The sequence below is a fragment of the Cyprinus carpio genome, chromosome A11 (assembly GCF_018340385.1).
Source record: "Cyprinus carpio isolate SPL01 chromosome A11, ASM1834038v1, whole genome shotgun sequence".
Classification (NCBI taxonomy): Eukaryota; Metazoa; Chordata; class Actinopteri; order Cypriniformes; family Cyprinidae; genus Cyprinus; species Cyprinus carpio.
The window spans coordinates 26,101,591-26,113,956 of NC_056582.1; the positions used below are offsets into that span (position 1 = coordinate 26,101,591).

General features: G+C 40.0%; 1 protein-coding gene across 4 annotated transcripts in view; it reads left to right on the forward strand.

The window, feature by feature from the left end:
* Nucleotides 1-12,366, forward strand: part of LOC109112414 (interleukin-1 receptor accessory protein-like 1-B) — a 215,856-nt gene that overhangs the window by 63,572 nt on the left and 139,918 nt on the right. The window lies entirely within an intron of this gene.

Below are 12,366 nucleotides of genomic sequence, written 5' to 3' on the forward strand. Positions count from 1 at the left end.
GAATATGAGATTTCAGAGTTCTTGTAACACTCAGTTTCTGTGGTGTTTGAGTAGCTCTGAATGTCTTTATGTCTCTTGTCTCACTGTGTGGTCTGGCGCTTCAGTTCCTCTGCTTTTCAGTATTCTCTCACAAAGTTTCTAAACAACAGTGAGTTCAGTGAGGAAGGAGACAGACATGCAGGCAGGCGGACAGAAGGACAGTGTTCATTAGGTATATTTCATGTTTTTCTTTGCAGCACACATCATTGTCCAGGATTTTCCCCATCAGTTGAGATCTGACTGACATTATTTATGAGTTAATGGGTTGATTTTCATGCAAGTAAGTGCTTTAGACAGATTTTATGACGAGGGCATGTCATCTGTGATCTGCTGCCAGCTGCTGGTGCTGAATAAATCAGTCAAAGCCCAAGCGCTCCTCGGCTGGCATCCCACAGACCTCGCCAAAGCTGAATTACCCATGATCCATCACTCCTGCACTCATCCGTACACGTGATGTTTATACTGCTTCAGATGTTCTGCATGTAGTGAAGGCCGGAAAGACAATAACCATTAGATTCATATAACAGTGGTGTGCTCGGGCCATAAACGGCAATTAGAAGCAAAATTAAATATTCATTTTTTCGACCTCGCTGTAGCAGGAGTCATTTCAGATTCCTAATGTAATGTGTCTTTAAAAGGAGGAGAAGCGTTTGAGGAGCGGTATAGGTTTATTTCTCTGCGTGAGATGACCGACGTGAAGCGTGTGCAACAGCAGAGTCTGTTTTCTCCTTTCGCACATTTACAGGGAGGATCGTGATGCTCGGGGAGTTTCAGATGGGTGTATTAGAGGACAACGGGTGGACTAATAAAATTGATCCGTCCGTCAGAGTGATCAATGACTGATCTGATCTCACACTTTTCTTTGCAGTGTAATTTCCGCTCGAGAGGCTGCGTGTGCAGAGATGCACAGGTGGCCGTGATGTAACAAAGATGTATTTTGGTCTGTGTGCAGGAGGAGGAGCAAGGCATTCTGGGATTGCATTCTCATCTAGAGTTCTCCACCTTCTCACAATAATAGCTTTGGCAAAGACTCTCCTGACTGGAATGTTAAATGCCTCCCGTTTTGTGATTGCATCTCATTCCAGCGTGTTTATCGGATCATAACACAGTTTAAATACATGACCTTCAGTTTCTCCAGCAGGTTGTTACAATGTAAGTGCAGTGTAAATGTCTGAGACCACTAGTGAAAATGCTGCTATGAGAATTTCTCAGTATTTGGTGTGTGTTTCTCAGTAAAACTGGAACTTCATGAACTAAACCCAATGATCTGAGATGAGCTTCAGTGGAGCTGTCCTTCATGCTTCATGTAGTAAATTGTTTGCTTAATTTATAGGTTGAAATGAGGGGGGGGGGATCCAGATTTTCAACATAAATTCAATGCATAGTGCCCTCAAAAAGTGTTTGGACATTAAGCCACAAATAAAAAAGTAAAATTAGGAATATAAAACCAATTAACATTTCAGTTCAATTCAATTCAAGTTTATTTGTATAGCGTTTTTACGATACAAATCATTGCAAAGCAATCCCATGGCAAAACAGAGGAACAAATAGAGACATAATTAGCGTAGCTGCTGTTCCAGCCAAGTAAAATTAATTAGTTTAACCCAAGCTAAAGAATAATAATGCGCATTTGATCAGATTTAACTGCAGTCCAAAATTATGAGATGCATTATTTGAATGCTTGGCTAAAGAGGTGTGTTTTTAATCTAGATTTAAACAGAGAGAGTGTGTCTGAGCCCCGAACATTATCAGGAAGGCTATTCCAGAGTTTGGGAGCCAAATGTGGAAAAGCTCTACCTCCTTTAGTGGACTTTGCTATCCTAGGTACTATCAAAAGTCCAGTGTTTTGTGACCTTAGGGGGTGTGATGGATTGTAGCTTGGTAGAAGACTAGTTAGGTATGCAGGAGCTAAACCATTTAGGGCCTTATAAGTAAGTAATAATATTTTGTTACTGATACGGAACTTAATAGATAGCCAGTGCAGAGACTGTAGTATTGGGGTAATATGATCATATTTTCTTGACCTGGTAAGGACAATAGCCGCTGCATTTTGGACTACCTGTAGCTTGTTTATTGAGGATGCAGGACAACCACCTAGCAGTGCATTACAATAGTCCAGTCTAGAGGTCATGAATGCATGAACTAGCTTTTCGGCATCAGAAACAGGGAACATGTTTCGTAGCTTGGCAATGTTTCTAAGATGGAAGAATGCTGTTTTTGTAACATGGGAAATATGTTTTTCAAAAGACAAGTTGCTGTCTAATATAACACCCAGATTTTTGACAGTAGAGGAAGTAACAGTACATCTGTCTAATTGCAAATTCTGTGTAATGAGATTCTGTGTAATGTTTTTTGGTCCAATAAGTAATATTATTTTTAGAAAATTATTGGTCATCCAATCTTTTACATTTTGAGCACACTCTGTTAGCTTAGATAATTTTGAAGTTTCATCTGTTGTTGTTGAGATATATAGTTGAGTATCATCAGCATAACAGTGGAAACTAATCCCGTATTTTCTAATGATATTACCAAGGGGCAACATGTATATTGAAAATAGCAGAGGACCTAGGACAGATCCTTGTTGCACTCCATATTTTACTGGTGATAAATGAGATGACTCCACATTTAGATAAACAAAGTGGTAGCAATCGGACAGGTAGGATCTAAACCATCTTAAAGCCTGCCCTTGGATACCTGTATAGTTTTGTAATCTATCTATGAGTATGTCGTGATCTATGGTGTCAAACGCAGTACTAAGATCAAGTAAAACTAGCAATGAGATGCAGCCTTGGTCTGACGCAAGAAGCAAGTCATTTGTAATTTTAACAAGTGCAGTTTCTGTGCTATGATGGGGCTTGAAACCCGATTGAAATTCTTCATCTTTTTTTTTTTTTTTTTTTTTTTTTTGCAGGAAGGAGCACAATTGAGCAGACACAACTTTTTCTAAAAATTTAGACATAAATGGAAGATTTGAAATGGGTCTGTAATTTGCCAGTTCACTAGGATCTAGTTGTGGTTTCTTAATAAGAGGCTTAATAACTGCCAGCTTGAATGGTTTTGGGACGTGACCTAAAGATAACGACGAGTTAATAATATTGAGAAGCGGTTCTTCGGCTACAGGTAACAACTCTTTCAGTAATTTAGTGGGTACAGGATCTAATAAACATGTTGTTGGTTTAGATGCAGTGATGAGTTTATTTAGCTCTTCCTGTCCTATAGTTGTAAAGCACTGCAGTTTATCTTTGGGTGCGATGGATAAAACTAAAGTATTAGACGCTGTAGAATCTACATTTGTTATTGTATTTCTGATGTTATCTATTTTATCAGTGAAGAAATTCATAAAGTCATTATTATTTAACTGTGAGGGAATATTTAGATCGGGTGGCGTCTGGTCTGTGCTAAATAAAAACCTTGGATTGTTTTGGTTGTTTTCTATGAGTTTGTGGATATGCTCGGCCCTGGCAGTTTTAAGAGCCTGTCTATAGCTGGACATACTGTTTTTCCACGCAATTCTAAAAACTTCCAAGTTATTTTTTCTCCATTTAAGCTCAAGACTACGAGTTTCTTTCTTGAGAGAGTGGGTATTACTCTTGTACCATGGCAGTACGTTTTTCTCTAACCTTTTTCAATTTGATGGGGGCAACAGCTTCTAATGTATTAGAGAAGATAGTGCCCATGTTGCCAGTCATTTTGTCTCGTTCATGTGTATTTATGGGTACACAGAGCAGTTGAGATAAATCAGGCAGGTTATTTGTGAATCTGTCTTTGGTGGCTGGAACAATAGTTCTGCCCGGACGATAACGCGAAGCTATATAGTTATTATTATTAATACGCAGAATGCACGATACAAGGAAATGGTCAGTAACATCATCACTTTGAGGTATGATATCTATATCAGTAAGATCGATTCCATGCAATATAATTAAATCTAGCATATGATTAAAATGATGAGTGGGCCCGGTGACATTTTGCTTGACTCCAAAACAGTTTATTAGGTCAGTAAACGCAAGTCCTAATGCATCATTTGTATCATCAACATGAATGTTAAAATCTCTGACAATTAGCACTTTATCAGCGGTAACCAACAGGCCTGAGAGGAAATCTCCAAATTATTTTAGGAATTCTGTATATGGCCCTGGTGGTCTATACACAGTAGCCAGAGCAAGAGATACGATAGATTTCTTTTGCATATCTGACAGTGTAACATTAAGCATAAGTATTTCAAATGATTTAAACCTGTATCCTGTTTTCTGGGTAACATTGAGAATATCACTATATATTGTTGCAACCCCCCCCCCCCCCACGACCAGTCTGACGGGGCTCATGTTTATAACAGTAGTTTGGTGGAGTAGACTCATTTAGACCAATATAATCATTAGGGTTTTAGCCAGGTTTCAGTCAAGCAGAGTACATCAAAACTATTATCTGTGATCATTTTATTTACAATAACTGCTTTGGGTGTGAGTGATCTAATGTTTATGAGCCCAAACTTTAAAAATTGTTTTTGTTCATTTATTTTACATTTTTCTGGTTTAATCACAATAAGATTTTTTCTAGATCCTACATTAAATTTATATTTTGACCCCACTATTCGGGGAACAGACACAGTCTTAATAGATTGGACAGCGCAATTTCTTCTATCATTTAAGCGAGTAGAACAAAAGCCATCATAGCTGTTTTTTTGAGAATTGGCTTACTAGTCATATGGAGTGTAGAGTCCTGGAGATGTTGTCTGAGAGGAGTTCTGCTCCGACTCTGCTGGGGTGCAGGCCATCAGCGCGAAAAAGCCTGACCGCTCCCAGAAAAGATTCCAATTATTAACAAAGAGCACATTTATCTGGACATTTCTGATCATCAAACTTTGTGGATCTTGTTGACAGTGAATGTGAATCCTGTGAGGAAAACTGATTTCAAGTTCTAAAACCTTGTTGAAAAAACCAGCATATGCTAGTTAGGTTCGTTTTGTAACATGGCTGCTGGTTTGAGCTGGTTTAAGTTGGTCTTAAGCAACTTAGGACCATAAACCAGCTTAAATCAGCAGCCATGTTCCAAAACATACCCAACCAGCATATGTTGGTTTTTTTCAACAGGGCGAACTAAGTAGCATCATTTGAAGGTATCCAATGCAGTGAAAATTCAGACATTTGTTAAGTGTCCAATAGTGTCTAAACACTTTTAATGGCTGCTATAAAACCACCTGCTCCTGCTGCAGTTTTTACAACCAACATACATAAAAGAAGCTAAAATGTGGGATGCCAGATTTTGGATTTGCCTTCTAGAGATCATTTTTATTTTTTCTTGGTTGATGGAGAAATATTGTTTGTTTCTGTGAAGCGGCTGGCACGAGTCTGTCTGAGGCTCTCGTGGGATCTGTGAACAGCCTGTTCAGTTAAACACATCAAGGACCCTCGTAATAAGTCAAATCTGCTGCCGCCCCCCGAACCATCTGCTGGTCATTACTCTGGGATTGATTACACACGCCTGTCTCTCATCAGGAACACGCATGTTCAAGTCACATGAAATCAACACGGCTTTGCTGTCTTAATTCAAGTTCCTGCTCTGGTTCTAAATTCATCAGTGATGCTTTTCTGAAGAAATAAACATGCATCTTCATAATCTTTCATCATAATGCAATCACTCACTGGCGTGTCAGTGGTTCTGCTTGATCTGGAGGGTTTTTCTCCTGTGTAACAGTGTGTGTGGGGTGACTGAAGCGTAATGACTCACGGCTGAACACAGATCATCACCCACACTCTCTTCACACCGCATAGATCAGAACACAATAATACTATTCAGTGACTGTGGCTCGGTTCAGCGCAGGGTGACACAACTGCGCTCCAGACCGACTCATGACATCCGGTCTGATGTGAAGAAGGGAAGATGATGATTTCCATCGCCAAACATTCCACTAACTATTTGTAAGCAACTACATGCCAACTAACTCTCATTAGAGTATTAGTAGACTGTAGAGCCCTGTGTGGACAGTGTTGTGAAGGTTACTTTGGAAATGTAATCGGTTACAGAGTTACAAGTTACAAGCTATCTAAAATGTAATAAATTGTATAACTATTTCAATTACTTTATTAAAGTAATGTAACTGATTACATTTGATCACTTTTTGATTACTTTTCTAAATTTCTAATATTTTCAACTGTTTTTATACATAAAGCAGGCAGGTTTAACCTTAGTAGAACTCAACACTGATTACTGTCAGACTTTCATAATCCTTCATGAATTATTATAATAATCTAATTTTAAAGCACAAGAGATCATTCTGTGGTTAAATACAGATTTAAAATCATAACAAGAAATTGTTTAGTAGCTATGAAGCATTTTTTTAAATCAAATATTTGCCTAGCTATGACAGTAAACACTGGCATCTAACAATGTTTTTTTTTTTTTTGGGGGGGGGGGGGGGGCAGCTAATCTTAAAAAAATAAAGCATTCCCACAAACCCGAATAGGAAATAAAACAGTTATGGAATAAGCATGTTCCTAAACTCCTGAACAGTGGTGTCTCATGATTTAGAGCAGTCAGAGCAATTTCTGAAATCAATTAAATCTGTGTGTGTGTGTGTGTGTGTGTGTGTGTGTGTGTGTGTGTGTGTGTGTGTGTGTGTGTGTGTGTGTGTGTGTGTGTGTGTGTGTGAAAAAATCAGATGTAACCCCCTTTGTAACGGTTAACATTTTAATAAGCAACTGTAATTTCATTACACATTTTTTTCTCAGTAACTGTAACTGATTACAATTACATTTATTTTGTAATTAAATTCTGTAATCTAGTTACATGTAACTAGTTACTCCACAGCACTGTGCACGGGCCTGTTTTCTTAATGCCGCTCCAGTTGAATGTCTGACCGCTCCCGCAAACATTCTTATATTGTATATCATTTTCGCACTATCAATATGCAGGGTATTGTAATCTCTTTTGAATGAGTGCTCGCTGTTCACTTTGGATTTTGCGATCTTGCACACTCTGTGTAAAGAAGCTCATCTTACAAGATCAGATATTGGTGAGTGAGCTCAGGATCTGTTGAGCAGCAGATCTTCCAGCATGATCTGTCAGTCATCTCTTCTTACTCTCCACCTGCGATCATTCCAGTTTCACTCCTGCAGCTCGTGTTGGATGCAGGGTTGCCAAGTCAGCATATTTTCAGCCCTTTTTTTTCTTTTTTTTTCCACCATGGAATTGGGCTGCTTTTAAACCAGGGTTCCTCAAAACTTATCAAATAATATTTGAGGAACCCTGTTTTAAACTGTCGTGGAGGGGAGATTTTCCCTGTGGGTTAAAGGTTTGAAATATTGCAATGACATTTGACTGAAATGCTTGGCGATTTCTTGTGTTTTGAAAGCTCTTCCACATTGAGTTACTCATGGACTCATGATGATCTGTCTGTGTGTCTTCTGACAGAGGTTTTTTAACATGAGGGCTTGTCCACGTTAGTCGTTTCTAAACAGAACTGTCACCCAGAGGATCGTTAGAGCAGCTGAATGACTCTGTCTGTGTGTAACTGCAGCTTTGAGAGCAGAACAGCAGTTTAGTGAAGAAGGTCACTTTCCCTCACGTCTCCCGAATCCATTCAGCACAGAATAAATTGCCTTCCCCTCCCTCTGAATGGAATATAAATGACTATATTATTCAGTTTGCTTTGGTGTCTTATATTAAATGTAGTTAAAATACAGAAGGCCAGGCAAATGTTTTCCAGCGTTTTGGCGTATGAAAGGCAGAATGTTAAATATTCTCGTGGTGGCATTTTGCAGGGAAATGTGCTTCTCTGGCTCTTTTTTGGGCTGCGTGTGATTTGGAGTAAATTGGTTTGCTACAGGGCTTATGTTACAAGATCAAATGTCCCTATGGGACTGAAAGTGAGTGTTGACAATTGAGAAATGAGCAATGTGCTTCTTAACCTGTGGAACATGAAGAGATTTAGTTTTTCTTCTCTGATGTAGATTTTGATTAACAGATCTGTCACTGTCGGCCGCGAGTCTTCAGTCGAATGTGAAGATTCAGAACATCAGAGTGTTTGAGGAGGACAAGCGCAGGTCTGTCTTTTCTTCCCTTCGATCCCAGAGAAACCAGATGGCAGATCTGCGGCTGACCTGACGCTTCTTTCTCTTTCTGTCTTCTCTGTAACACTGAAGGCTCTCGTGGCTGTGATGTAGGCCAGGCTGATGTAAAGTCTGAGCAGGATGTGAAAGCCTTCCCATCCTTCCTCCGTCTCTCACGGATGCGCTGGATCCTCGCAGACAAACACTCTCTGTGTTTTTGAAGGTTAAATGTGGACGCTGGTAAAGACCAGCGCAGTCAATCAATGAAGCGTTATTTAATGTTGTGCGTTTCTTCCTGCATTCTCATGTTTTTCTTCTCGCTGTGTGAACGTCTCATTGTTTTATTTGATTATGAACTTCTCATTGGTTGTTAAAAAGGAACTGAGAGAACATGGAGAGATTAACGCTTCTCCGCCAGAGTTCTGAAGCGAAATAACTTTTGAACACATTGACTCTTTCAGTGTCTCAGCCTCGCCGTGCAGAAATCTTTCAGTCCAAAGGTCTCGTCTGACAGATACACAGTATTTTGCCTTTTCCCCCTTCGCTCAATAGTTTTATTTATTCATTTCACCCTTTTCATGGCGCTTGCCTTGTTGTGGTTTCTTGGTGTTTTATTTATGCCGAGTGTCATTGTGTCACTGTGTGATCCTGTGTTTGGTCGAGGTGGATGGAGCTTCGGTCTCCCAGTGCTGTTTGAATCAGAGGAGAGGCAGACAGAAGACAGCGTCTCGCTGCATCAACATCAATCTGATGCTTTAAAACACATTCAAGTGATGAAACACACAAACATTTAATGACCACAAACCTTAATTCAAGCACACAAGCTTACATTTTTTTTTTTTCCTTTCAACTGCTTGATGGCATCAGCATCCAGGAGCAGAACAATGGTTTTATCATGTGTGGGGTCACAGGTCAAACCGAAGGGGCTGAATGGATTTCTGTGCTCAGGTGTTTTGTGGCTGTGGATGGGTGAAGGGTCTGTTGTTTACTGCTCTCATTGTTAGAAGTCAATATTAATGGAATATAAAGTACTCAAAGTGCTTGATTTGCAAAAGAGAAACAAAGAGGTGTATATACATGTATATAAAAGATATATATAAAAAATACAGTAAAACAGTTAAAATTGCAATTTAAAACAGCTGTTTTCTGTGTGAATCTCTGTTAAAGTGTCATTTATTTCTGTGATGCGCAGCTGTATTTTCAGCATCATTACTCCAGTCTTCAGTGTCACATGATCTTCAGAAATCATTCTAATATGCTGATTTGCTGCTTAAGAAACATTTCTGATTATTATCAATGTTGAAAATCAGTTTTGCATGACAGGAAGACATTACATTTAACAATATATATATATTTTTTTATTCCTTAGAGAACTTATACAACATTTCTGCAACTGCGCACACACAAACACACACAGTTTTTCTATTTGCAGGATTAAAGAAGATTTACAAGCCACAATAATAATGAAGCCTTTCACCCGGAGACCTGTTTTTCATCTTAATTAATTTCTTAGTATTCCTCATTAATTTTACTAGTATAAGAGCTGTGTTTGTGAGTTTGTCTGTGTTCAGAGGATCAGATTCTGCTGGTTACTCCATCATTGTGGAGATGGACTAGTCTGTTGTAGTCATTGTGAACCTGCCGTTGATGTTTCCCATCATTCACTGCTCTCACACGTGTTGGTCAGCGGTGGAGATGCTGTACTGTCCCTGTCTGACCCATCTGTCCTTTAAAATTCTCTGCATCTATTAAACATTCAAACTCAGAGCTGAGCTGTTTATCGCCATCCTGCTTCTGTCTCTCTGGTGCTCAGATCTTGTTGAAGGCAATAGAACCAAACCAAACCAAACCAGGACTCTTTTATTTGTTCTCTCACCGCAGCAACTGACCAGTCGTGCTCTTGGCTGGACGTCTCTCTCTCTGAATGAAGAGCGCTGAGAGACGAGCATCTGTGATGAATAACTTATGTAACGTCCCACGGCCCGTGAGAGCAGCTGCTTTGAGCACATTTAATTAATACAGACCTCCTGTACGTGCTGGCACTGGCCCAGCAGAAAGACCAGGAGACACTAGCAGATCCCCATCATTCACTCCCGCGTCTGCTGGAGGCTCGCTCTCGTCAGGGGTCTCATGGAGTTCTTATGAGGTTCTTGTGGAATTCTCATGTGGTTCTCAAGAAGTTCTCATGGAATTCTCATGTGGTTCTCGGAGCTCAAAGTGTTCTCACTGAGTTTTCATGGTGTTCTTGCAGTTTTCTCATAGAGTTCTCACTAGTGATGTCCAGTTCACGAACAAATTGTTCGATTTAACCGGTTCTTCTTAGTGAACCAGTTCACCAAATCAGACTGAATCGTTTGAAATGGTTCGCATGTTCAGTAAGCACTAATCCACACATTAGGCTACTTAAGTTATTCACTTGTTTTTAATGTGGCTGACACTCCCTCTCAACCAATATCCTGGACATGTCTGATTTGAGAACCGCTGAGCTGATGATGCTGCGCATGTGTGATTCAGTGTGAAGCTACCAAACAGTCCATGATTGCCTACTATGACTTACACAGCATGTCTGAACCGAACTGGTTCTTTTGGACAACTGATTCTGTGCTAATGCTATGAGGCTGAGTACTTGAATGAGGGCGAAATGTAAATTTATTTAATAACAAATAAATCACAATGGATTTTGTAGGCTATAGCAAGTGGATTATGGTTTCTGTGCTGATGACTAACTAATTTATTTACTTTATATCTTCAAGACATAAATCCTCGTATGCACATCACTGCCTGTACGTTGGGTGCTTAGTTGCAAAACTTAAATGTAAACGTTTCAGATCATGATTATGATGTTTTAAATGACTTTTTTTTGTTGTTGTTGATTTGTGATTTGACTGATTTGTGATTACTGACTTTATATATTTGAATGTGTATTTTCATCCCGGCCCGGGACGACAGACTTGATATCAGTCTGACGTCATTACGTCTGGGCGTAAAAGAACTGATGAACCGGTTCATTGAAACGAACTGTCCGAAAGAACCGGTTCGTGGAAAAGAATCAGACTTCTAGTTCTCACAGGGTTCTCATGAGTTTCTTATTTGGTTCTCACAGAGTTCTTATGTAGTTCTCATGGGACTTTCACTGAGGTCTCATGAAATTTTTAATATTTTAAGTTCTCCCTGGGTTACCATGGGGTTTCCAGAGCTCAAAGTGTTCTTGTTGAGCTTGTTGAGCTTTCATGTTTTATGTTCTTGCAGTTTTCTCACAGGGTTCTCACAGGGTTTTCATGGGATTTTCGCTTCCCCTCTTCATCGGGAATGACACACTTCCATTGCAAGTCGTTTTTAAGCCTCATATTATGGCTGTAATTGTAGTTTTGTTTTTGATTGTTGTGGTTCGTGTCATGAGGGAATGGAAGAATCTCCTGCAGAAGTACTAAAGGACGGTGGCTTGTGACGTTCAGGATGGAAATGAAAATGCAGAGCTGAGATTTGCAGGCGCTTTATTTTCTCGTTGTTTTGCACAGACCGAAGCGACTCTTCCTTCCCTCTCATCTCTCGCTCTCTGATATTTCTCATGTGTTTTTGAGGCTGTAATAAGGACATGTGATGTGTGAATTTTTTATAACATTATATAAGCAGCATCACCCCTGGAGATCTGTGGCCCCGTTTCTGAGCTTTTGCTTTAAAAACGAGCAGGAGAGGAGGATGAGGAGGAGAGGGAGGTGAAGGCTGCCTGACAGGAATCCTCTGGAGCGTCACGTCACGAGTGTCAGAGTTGCTTGATTTGGTGTAGATCCGCTGCTGGTGTGTGTTGAAGCGCTGATTGGGAAAGATTGAGGTGTGTGTGTTTGTTTATCAGGCAGCTGCTGGTGTGTGTCGTCATGGTTACAGAGAGCAGAGCAACACAAACCCGCAGCTGTTTCCTCCTGATGTTTCTAACCAGCATGACTTAACCCTCTCTGCCCGACGGTCCACCAGCTTGACCAGCACTATGAGCTAGTCTGGAATTTTTCAGGAGTCTTGGAAGCATTTCAAATGCAAAGGAGAAACATTTTAATGTTTTAATGATACACTTTCAGAATTGGCCTGAAGATGTTTTCTCAGAGTCTTCAGTAGGTGGCAGTGTGCTTCAGTGCACATGTGCCTTTGGTCTTTGGTAGGGGTGTGCCCGAAGCCGAATACCTTATTCAGAAAGACACGGATAATGGCTTCAAAAACGAATAACGGATAACGAATAATTCTGCCCGAATATTCGGCTGAGGCTGAAACACTCTGGTGTTTGCTA